Source organism: Saccopteryx bilineata, chromosome 1 (assembly GCF_036850765.1).
Source record: "Saccopteryx bilineata isolate mSacBil1 chromosome 1, mSacBil1_pri_phased_curated, whole genome shotgun sequence".
NCBI classification, from domain to species: domain Eukaryota; kingdom Metazoa; phylum Chordata; class Mammalia; order Chiroptera; family Emballonuridae; genus Saccopteryx; species Saccopteryx bilineata.
Genome location: NC_089490.1, coordinates 292,100,996 through 292,112,570, shown reverse-complemented (window position 1 = coordinate 292,112,570; position 11,575 = coordinate 292,100,996). Strand labels below are relative to the sequence as shown.

General features: G+C 31.0%; 1 pseudogene; it reads left to right on the top strand.

Annotated features, from left to right (window-relative positions):
* Nucleotides 1–11,170: 11,170 nt before the first annotated feature.
* Nucleotides 11,171–11,276, top strand: LOC136321530 (small nucleolar RNA U3; annotated as a pseudogene).
* Nucleotides 11,277–11,575: the final 299 nt, after the last annotated feature.

The following is an 11,575-nucleotide window of genomic DNA, read 5'->3' as shown; positions in this document are numbered from 1 at the left end:
CTGTTCCCTACACAAACAGTCTTGAGAAGTTAGCCTTACACAAGGTGTAGACTGTCTCAGTTTACAAAACGTGTGGAAACAGGGATTCCGTGCTTTGGTATAATTTATGCAATATCAGAAATGTCTTTCCCTGGAAATTTGATATAATTCTTTCATGAATATATCTGAATGTATCCCTTTAGGCTATTGCCTGGAAAATTGTACTTTTTTGATTGTCCCAAATTCTTCCACTGTTAGGATCTGTTGAGGTTTTCAATCCCTCCTGAGATACATTTTTACATTTTACATTTTCCCAGGAAATCATCTCTTTCAATGAGATATTAAAATTCATTTGCATAAGATTTTGTAAAGTGTTTTTATTGTACTTTTAATTTCCTCTTTCAGGGAGTATTATTCCCTTTTCATTTCTAATTTTGAGTGTTTGTACCTACGCTTCTTTTTTCCCCTTTGGTTTTGACTATTTCATTTTATTTTGTATAAAGAGTTTGAGGTTTTAAAACAGTTCTAATCTCCCTGAGTTTTTAATTTTAAGCAATATTTTCTAATTTTTTAAAGTTAATTTATTATGTATTTCACTGCTAAAACTGTTATTTAGATGCTTAAATAATTTATTTAATCATTGGTGATCCTTTATGTTTCTTATATCTGTAAATGCTCCCATTCAGGTGATTTCTTTTTATTTATTTTATGTCCTAATTAGGATATGACCTTTCTTCAGTATCTTTTGTTTGAGATAAATCCTCTTCAATCACCATTTTCCTTTCCTGAAGCCATTTTCTTTTTCTTTCTTTTACAATCAACCTTCCTGAAGGAGTGGTCTACACTTATTCTCTATTTCTAACGTTTCTTTTAGTCTTCAAAAATTTGCCTTATAATCTTACTTCTGTCTACCTGGCTGGATAACTTGGTTGGTTAGAGCATCTACCTGAAGCACTGAGGTTGCCAGTTCAATTCCCAGTCAGGACACATAAAGAAACAGACTGATATTCTCTTTCTCTTTCCTGTCACTCTCTCACTAAACTCAATAAATTATAAAAAAAAAAAAATCTGTCTATATTACTCCCCTACACTTAGTGAAAATCCCTCCTATCTAAAATATCAGTTCTTTTTCAGCTCATCTGTCCTTATCCAGGTTCGGTATGGTGAATTTTATTAAGGTTCAGTTCTAAGGCAATGTCATTTCAGTAGGTTGATTGCTCTTTAACTGTAGCCTAGAATTCTGAACTCTGAAATGAACATATAATGATCTCCCAAGAAACCTCTGATTGTACTTATCCAAAACAAAGTTAATGTTTCTGTTGTTATTAACTCCCAAATTAACTCTCTCTTCTGTGTTTTTTAATTGTAACACACACACACACAGACATACACAGTAACAACCAAATGTTCATTAAGTTTTCAAGTTACAAACTTAGGAGTTATTATTATTTTTATTTACTTCAACTAGCATTTCTCACCTATCACTATATTCTGTCAATTTTATTTCCTGGTTCCATCATTTGTTGTCAGTTTTCACTAAGATTTCTACATCTAAACCATAATCTTCTAACTAGAATTACTTTAATTATTTCCTTATATTTATATTTTCACTCAAATATTGGTTTATTTCCATTTTCAGATTTTAGCAGAGTGAACTTTTACAAATGTAAATCCAGTCAACAATGGGTTCCTTAATAGCTATAAGAAATCATAAAGTTTTCATTCTGTATTTTTGTTGTTGTTATTGTTAAAAAAAGTACTAATAAATAGAGAAGCAAATTTTTTTTTCTTTGCAATTGAATCTCTGCATATTTTCTTTATGACAGGTAATGTTCAAGTCACTAGTTAAAAATGCAAAGAAAATAAAAATGCACCAAGTTTTCAAGGAAGCCTCTCTGTTCAGCATATAGTAACACTGAATCTGTAGACATTACATGTTACTGGCTAACCTCAAACATCATCACTGAATGGTGTTATGTTCTTTTAGCCTCCTGATTGAAATATATATTTAATTACTCTAGATGACTCTAATTGGTTCAATGTACTTATGATTTAAACTGAGATGATTGAATGGGTAATTAATTAAGATCAACAAAATATACAGGACAAGATTTCTACTTTTTGGACTTAATTTCTTCTATTCCCGCTTTCAACACATGGTAAAAGCATATCTCTTCCACATGTATATTGTTGATATATCTATTTAGTTAATGAGTCTCTAGTTGGATGACTATACATATTGCAAATATAGCCAAATCTCTAAAACAGTGTTTCTTAAATTTTTGTGGGCATCTGAATCACTTGGTTTTGCTAACACATAGATTGCTGGTCTCCACCATAGTATTATTCCTGCTTCAGTAAGTTGGGGAAAGTAAGCAATAATTAAATTCCTAAAAGAGTCCTTGATGATGCTGGGGAATCACATTTTGAAAACCACTGGTTTCAATCACATGAAGACATTGTCAGACCTCAGTAACCTATTATATTTTTTCAATCTTACATGAAGACATGAAACGTGTGCTGATATTCACTGAAAAGTCTTCAAGTTTATCATTATTAGGGTCCCTCATTTAGTATGCTCAACCTAAGCCTCCAATTATCTAACAGTGTTGGAAATATTTATAAATTGAGGGCATCCTATGCCACAGAACTCCAGAGAAAATCATAAAACAATTCTTGCAGATTCCCTGAAATGTGTTAGGAGACCCTACTATTCAGCCTAACACTACTAAACTCATTCTTTCTAAAATACACACACACACACACACACACACACACACACACACATTGCAGCCACAAAATTAAAGTAATGCTGAAAATTAAGGCAGAATAGAGAAATCATATTTGTAGTTTTCCTTGTTCTCAAACTAATAATTTAAAGTAGAATAATAAAATATAATCAACTCAAATGCATATACAGACAGAGAAATATAGAATCATATAAAAAGAGGGGCAAATAAAAACAATAATAAATTGTAAGATGTTATATTTAAGTCATAAATAATAAACATTGAGGGAGAAACTGTTCAAAACATAGACAAAGACTCTAAGACACTTAAAAAGCCCATATTCATAAGTTTAAAAATATTTATTTTATATAAGAAGCTAAAAAGACATTATAATAATGAGAAATATTATGTAAACACTAATAACAATTTGGGTACAGTTATATCAATTATGAGCAGATAGAAATTATTACCAAAAAAAGAGGGTCATTTCAGAAACATAACTGTAATTTATTATCTAGGCATATGTGTCTTTCAAACTGCACATTTTAAAATATATAAATTTCAAAATGATGAAATTACAAGGAATATAGACAAATCCATAATCCTAATAGAGTTTTAGCATACCTTTCTTACAAACTAAGAAACAGGAGACAAAGGCTACTATAGATTTGGTGAACATATATAATAAATTGAGATACATGTCATTAAAATTATCAACTGAATTAGTCATTCAAATGAAACACTTCCTAAATTGACTGTTTTCAATGGGCATAAAGCAAATCTCAATAGTTTTTAAAGGAATTGTGATCTCTAAACATAATAGAAATATATTGGAAGTTAAAATAATAATATAAGTAGAAAATAAAATCATATTCCAAAATACTTTTCTGGAGTTTTTAAAAATAAATTCTGATTAAATAAATTAAAATTTAAAGACAGAAACTAAACAAGGTACCAAACAAAGATCAATGTCATAAATTAAGATAAAAGAACCAATAAATTCTGGACTATGAAAATAAGACTTCAGTTTAACAATATTAGAAAATACATTTAAAAACTTAGCTACAATGGAACATTATCTGGAAAAACAAATTATTAAAACAGATGCAAAAACAAAAATATAAATTGTTCTATATCTCTTAAATAAATTGAGTTTATACGAAAAACTTCCTCACAGACACAAACACACCCCTGAGAGCTCAGTGGTTTCACCAGTAAAAATGTATTAAACATATAAAAAAATTCTTACAGATTAGTAAAAGAGGGAATACTCATCATTTCAAATTATAAGGTCATCTAAACATGAATGTTACAGGTCAATTTCACTTGCAAAAATTGAAACAAAAATCTTAAAGAAAATATTAATGAAGTGAATCATGTGTATGTTTAATAATACAGCACCACTTAGATGCATTCATTTCAGAAATTTATGCTAATTAAATTAACTATGATAACAAAAGGAGATAAATAACATGATCATTTCAAGAGATGCACAAAAATAATTGACAAAAATCAAAACCAAATTATCATAAGTTTTGAACAAGTAGAAATAAAAGGGTACTCATTAATTTGATAATCTATGACAAAAATTGTATTTAATGTTAAAATTACCAAATTGTCTTTCTGAGACAGAACAATGATGTTGTCTATCATTATTTCTGTTCAACACTATACTGAAATTTCTACCTGGCTCAATAAAAAAAGCAAAACAATTAAATGCTTTAAAAATTTGAAAGAAAAACTATAGTTATTTTCACACATGATAATGCTTACTTAAGATATGTAAAAGTTTCTTACTGATTTCAATAAATGTTAGCTATTAAGAAATGATATCAGAGATAAAAGGTCTTTTGAATAAAGCACATAATATCTTTACAATAATAATAACAAGCTCTGGAGCAAATGGAGCATTAAAGAAAAAAGTGGTTGTAATCCTACTACCCATAGACTATTAATATTAACATTTTATTTCTTTTTTTTTTTAACTAGAGAGAGACCGAGAGAGGGACAGATAGGGACAGACAAGAAGGAAGAGAAATGAGAAACATCAACTCAGTTACAGCACCTTAGTCGTTTATTGATCGCTTTCTCCTATGTACTTGACCAGGGGGCTTCATCTGAGCCAATGATTTCTTTCTTGCTCAAGCCAGTGACCTTGGGTTCAAGCCAGTAACCTGGGGCTTCAAGCCAGTGACTTTTGGGCTTTAATCAGCGACTATAGGATCAAGTCTATGATCCCATGCTCAAGCTGGTGACTCCATGCTCAAGTTGGTGATCCCATGCTCAAATTGGTGAGCCTGCACTCAAGCAGGCGACCTCAGGATTTTGAACATGGATCCTCAACATCCCAGGCCAATGCCCTATCCACTGTGTTATGCTTGGTCAGGCATCATTCTGTTTTTAAATAGAATATATGCAACATATATACCTATGCCTAACTCTATCATGAAGAAATACCCAAAGCAAATATTTTTTATTAAATTTATTGTAGTGACACTGGTTAATAAAATTATACAGGATTGAAATGCACACTTCTATGACATAAGACCTGTATATTGTATTATATATCTACCACCCAAAGTCAAGTTTATTAATAGCGTTGAACTGGAAACCTGTGTGTGTGGTTGTGTATGTCTATTTTTATTTACCTTAATCAAAGTAAATGGAGCCTCTAGGAAGCATTCTTAAAAGGTAATGGAAGTCCCCACCCTACTCCTACAGCTATCCTATTCTCTGGAGTGATGCTCTGACAGTTGGGTCTGTCAGTCTTGAGGGACAATAAAGGTGAAAGCAACACCCGATCTGCTAGACCTAGTACTGTTTGGCTAAGTTCTAGTCTTCGTAATCTCTTGTTCAAAATAAAGAGGGGCTGACTGCATTTCTAAGTTTCTATATCAGTCCTATTGTATATTGAAGTATATTAAAATTATATTTATAGTATACATGGAAAATATGTATATATAAAGTATATAATTTACACCTATAATGTTATATATAAAATACTATAGATGATACATATTCTGTTTTATACACACACATATCATATATATCCTCTAATTCTAAACATACATTTATAATATATATTGGAGAAAGAAGAGACTAGCCATAGTAAAATTTTATTTCTGTATTTTCATTTCTTTTATGATTCCCAATATGAATTTATGGACCCATTTTTATTAGCTATAATTTTCTAAATAGTGTTAATTCACCTTTAAAATATTTGTGTAATAACTTTAATCCCATTTACCCTTGATCCTTAATCATTTTTATTTCAGCTATATAACTTGATATTTCCATCCATTTGAAAATCATGAAAATATAATTATGCATGCACAATAATCACTATTTTAATGATCTTTTTTTGCAGTTGATCTCATGTGTATTTATGGATTGTAGAGTTGTTTGTTTATTGACCTATGGAGAAAGGCACACAGGCTTGATGAATAAGAGCAAAAAGACTCTTAATTGGCTAAATACATATATCCATACACAGAGCATTAAAAGAGCCTTCCTTTTCTAGAGGGTTTGATTATACAATCTCCCTTGATTTCTTTTTCTCAAAGTAAAATTTAAAACTCAAATAAAAATTTGGTTTGATGCCTTATTTTAAAGTTAAAGAGACCTCTGAAAATAGCAACTGCCTTAAAGAAATTAATAGCACTTACATTTTAATTGGTGTAATATACATAATCAGATTTGATTGATGATGGACTTATCATTGATCATTCAAATCATATAGGATTTTGAGATTGATTAAACTATTTGAATTGTTAACAGCTATTAACATTGTAAATAAAACAAACCCAAGTGACTATTTCATCATTTAAATTACCACAATAAACAAAGCACTCCCACTCAAATGCAAAGATTTAATGGAGATAAAGCAATCTCTCAAAAATTTTAATATGCACATTTGTTTTTTAATCAGAATTATCATTGTGTATCTTTAACAGTAATTTATTTTTCATTATTTCCATGATGTCATCATCCTATAATTCAGATTATATAAAAAGCATTTTGATTATCAAAAAGGACTCAGTTAACTCCTACTTCCAGTTCAATTATCACAACAATTTTAAACCCATGCAGAAGCTAATTATAAGACAGTATGAATAGCCAGAATGAATCTAAATAATATCAATGGTTCATGCTCTCCCAGCATGATTTTGTTAAACACTTACTATAAATAACCAAATAGTTTTTTTTTTAATGTTACAGGGAAAATATGCTCATAGAAGATTTCCTGTTATAAAATTGCAAGCAAACAATTCTACCTTTCTATACCGTTTTTCTACACATTTTCTTCTGCATTAAAACTCACTTGTTGTAACATCAAAGTTGATGGATATCTAGTGTCTTGTGCTACAAATCCAAAGAATATGTGGTTAACTAGAGGTAGAATAGACATTAACTTGGTGCTTTGTTATGACTTAAAGGGTATAGAATATATTTTAGAAAAAAAGAATTTAAACATCTAAAATTATTTTTTAAATAATTTCTTTATAATTACAGAAATAAAACTCTATATTACATCTGAAGGAGGCAAAATCATACCATGGAAAAAAATCACTGGGAGTCAAGAAATGTGGAATTATATACAAATGAGCTATGTGATATAGATATTTTATTACTTTAATATCTAATTGTTATTTTTGGTACATAAGAGAGTAAAGCTAAATTATATCCATAGTGAAAATCTGAAAAATTAAAGTTATTTTACATATAAATTAACAAAAAGGCAATAAAACAAAGAAAAAAGCATAATAAACTAGTAATTAACTATTTAAAGATTAATTTCTCAGAGAGATTTCTCCCCAGATAATTTAGTATCTTTAAAAATGTTAATGAATTTGTAATATTGATTCTAGAGAAATAAATATATAAAAAGGATATCATTTGAAAAAAATATTTTGAAATACATATTCAATATAAAAAGAAAATATTAATTTAAAATGTATATAATATATAATATTAAAATGCTTATAGGCCCTGGCCAGTTGGCTCAGTGGTAGATTGTCGGCCTGGCATGCAGGAGTCCGAGGTTCGATTCCCAGCCAGGGCACACAGGAGAAGCCACCATCTGCTTCTCCACCCCTCCCCCTCTCCTCCCTCTCTGTCTCTCTCTTCCCCTCCTGCAGCCAAGGCTCCACTGGAACAAAATTTGCCCGGGCGCTGAGGATGGCTCTGTGGCCTCTGCCTCAGGCACTAGAATGGCTCTGATTGGGGCAGAGCAACACCCCAAGATGAGCAGAGCATCGCCCCCAGGTGGGCATGCCAGGTGGATCCTGGTCAGGCACATGCGGGAGTCTGTCTGACTGCCTCCCCATTTCCAGCTTCGGAAAAATACAAAAGAAAAATAAATAAATTAATTAATTAAATAAAATAAAAATGCGTATAAAATTCACAGGAAAAAACTAAAACTTTTATATAATTGGTTTTCTCTTTCATTCTTATCATTTCAGAAAGATAATTCCACTTCTCTAAATAATTATATTTTTATCTTGCCAATAACTGATTATTTATACATATTCTAAATGTATACTTATGATTGAATATATAGTAAGAATTTTGAAAATAATTCCAATGTTATTTGATATTGATGAGGAAAAACTTAATTTCAACATTAAAAATGTTTTAAATCAATAAGGTAAAGAGAAATTGTGTTTACTATACATATGTAGTCTTAAAGAATGTAGGCCAAATAATAAACATTTGAAATAATCTATTAAAATAGTAATTTGTAATATTAAGCAAAACAATACAAAATAAAAGTTTCCAAAAACAGCTGAAATAGAAGCAAAATATGTAGTAATTTTATATCAGTATTAGATATTGTAAATATCAGCATACTTGAAAATATTATATATCATTTTTAAAAAGAGAGAAATTTCACATTTATTCCTACCTCAAAAGACATAGGTCTTGGTCAAATATCTTGGTTGGTTAGAGTGTCGACCAGATGTGCAAATGTTGCTGGTTCCATCCCCCATGAGGGCACATACAGGAACAGAACAATGTTCAAGTCTCTCTCTCTCTCTCTCTCTCTCTCTCTCTTTCCCTTCCTTTCTCTAAATTATCAATAAATTAAATATTAAAAATAAAACAACTGCCTGACCAGGCGGTGGCGCAGTGGATAGAGCTTCGGACTGGGACAAGGAGGACCCAGGTTTGAAACTCCAAGGTTTCCAGCTTGAGTGTGGGCTCATCTGGTTTGAGCAAGACTTACCAGCTTGAGCCCAAGGTCGCTAGCTGGAGCAAGCGGTCACTTGGTCTGCTGTAGCCCCCCCAGTCAAGGCACATCTGAGAAAGCAATCAATGAACAACTAGATGCTGCAACAAAGAATTGATGCTTCTCATCTCTCTCCCTTCCTGTCTGTCCCTGTCTCTGTCTCTCTCTGTCTGTCACACACACACACACACACACACACAAAATTGTGGTCTATAATGTTTAAAAAGATATAGTAAAAACAAAATAAACACAGAAAGCTTCCAAAAAAGTTAAGAAATAAATGGGAGACAAATTATCACAAAATATTAATGTTAGATAAGGCAGATTTCAATATAAATATAGGTAAATAGAAAATTTTATTTTTTAATTTAAGAATTAAGAATATATGTGTTAAATATGCAATACCACAAAGTACATTATATTCAGTAGATGTTATTTTTTATTTAGTTTGAACCTAATGTCTTCCTTCCTTCCTCCCTCCCTCCCTCCCTTCTTTCCTTCCTTCCTTCCTTCCTTCCTTCCTTCCTTCCTTCCTTCCTTCCTTCCTTCCTTCCTTCCTTCCTTCCTTCTCTATTTCTCTCTTCTTTTACCTCTTTCTCTTTCTTTCTTTCTTTCTTTCTTTCTTTCTTTCTTTCTTTCTTTCTTTCTTTCTTTCTTTCTTTCTTTCTTTCTCTTTCTTCCTTTATTTCTCTTTCTTTCTTTCTCTTTCTTTCTTCTCTCTTTTTCTTTCTCTCTTTCTCTCTTTCTTTCTTTTTCTTTCTCTCTCTCTTTTTCTCTTTCTTTCTCTTTCTTTCCTTCTTTCTTTCTTTCTTCTCTTTCTTTCTTTCTTTCTTTCTTTCTTTCTTTCTTTCTCCATTTCTACTTTTTAACTTCTGTATAATATCTCACAAGTTTGCTTTGCATTTTCTTTCCAATCTTGAGATATGTGATTTAATTTTAATCAAGTGCATCACTCATTTGGTAATCCTCTCTTGGATTTTTTCTATTCTCTTCTTAGAGTACTTTTTAGTCATATATAAGATAGAGTATTGAGCATCATTTTTGGTTTCTTTTTATTTTTCTACTATCTTCCTGAGAATTGAGATGAGCAATTGCAATTCTGATTGCAGCATGTGATCTGTTTTTGTAAAATTTTATTAGAGCTAGCATTTTACTCGTTTGTTTAAATATTATCTGTGGGTGCTTTTCTCTAAAATATCAGAGCTGAGTAGTGGTCCCAGACATTGTATGGTCTGCAAAGCCTAAAATATTTACTATTTTACATTTTAGAGACAAAAAAGTATTTACTGACGGCTCTAGAAGATTAGCCCAATTTTGCTTCAACCATCTTTTTCTGCTGTGATATATTTTGCCTTAGGGACATTACTTATTCTTTAGATTCTCTCAAAAATTTGCTTTTCTTACTTTATAAAAGCAATTAAATCTATAGTCTACTAAAAATATTATTTCTTTTATTTATTTATTTATTTATTTATTTATTGGCTTATTAGAAAGAAAAATATTCTATATGGAAATATGGAAAATCATGTTATATAAATCAAAACTACTTTTAAAATTAATTTAGCAGTAATTATACTTTTATTTTGAAATTAAATTTATATTCATTAGCATATATTATATTTCAAGTTTATTTATATTTATTCTAGCTTTCATGTCAGAACTTTTCTTCACATGGAAACTTTCTTGTCTGTCTAGTCTACACATATTTAAGAGTGAAACATTGTCTGATAAAAAACTGGTTGTGTTTGGATATGTATATGAATGTGTATTGCAGGAATATTACCTCTCACAATTTAGCAAGACAGTATGTTGAGAACATCTTCTTTTTGTGAGATATGTCCTCAACAATAATTGCCAAGCCTGATCAGGTGGTGGCACAGTGGATAAAGCGTTGAACTGGGATGCAGAGGACCCAGGTTTTAAACTCTGAAGTCACCAGCTTAAGTGCAGGGTCCTCTGGTTTGAAAAAGGCTCACCAGCTTGAGCCCAAGGTTACTAGTTTGAGCAGGGGGTCACATGATCTCCTTTAGTTCCCAGTTAAGGCACAGATGAGAAAGCAATCAATGAGAAACTAAGGTACTGCAACAAAAAATTGATGTTTCTCATCTCTCTTCCTTCCATTCTGTCTGTCTTTCTCTGTCCCTCGCTCTGTCTCTCTCTGTCTCTGTCACAGACATACACAATATACACACAAAAGAAAACCCCCAAAACTGTTGTTTATTTATCTGTTAGTAAGACTATACTTTCAGGGATCATTTCTACAGTTTGTTATTTATCTGTTGGTTTGTTTTGAACAGATACCTTCTTTATGTAAGAAGAGAATATACCATCTACCTACACTCAGCATGTATCTGGAATTTGGTCTAGGGAAGAGTTAACCAGTCTCATAAAAATTTATAAGCTGAAATTCACGCTATCTTCTGGTTTTATATCTATTGACTTATCATCACCCTTTGCTCTCATGCAGAACAAACTAAAAAGAAAATACCATAAACAGGCTACATATTATGTTTGTGAGTGAATTGGGGATCTGGGATAATCCAGAACAATCTTTCCATCAAAAGATCCTTAACTTAGTCACATGTGCAAGTTCCTTCTACGAGTAAAGTAACATATTCACAGGTTCCTGAAGCTAGAG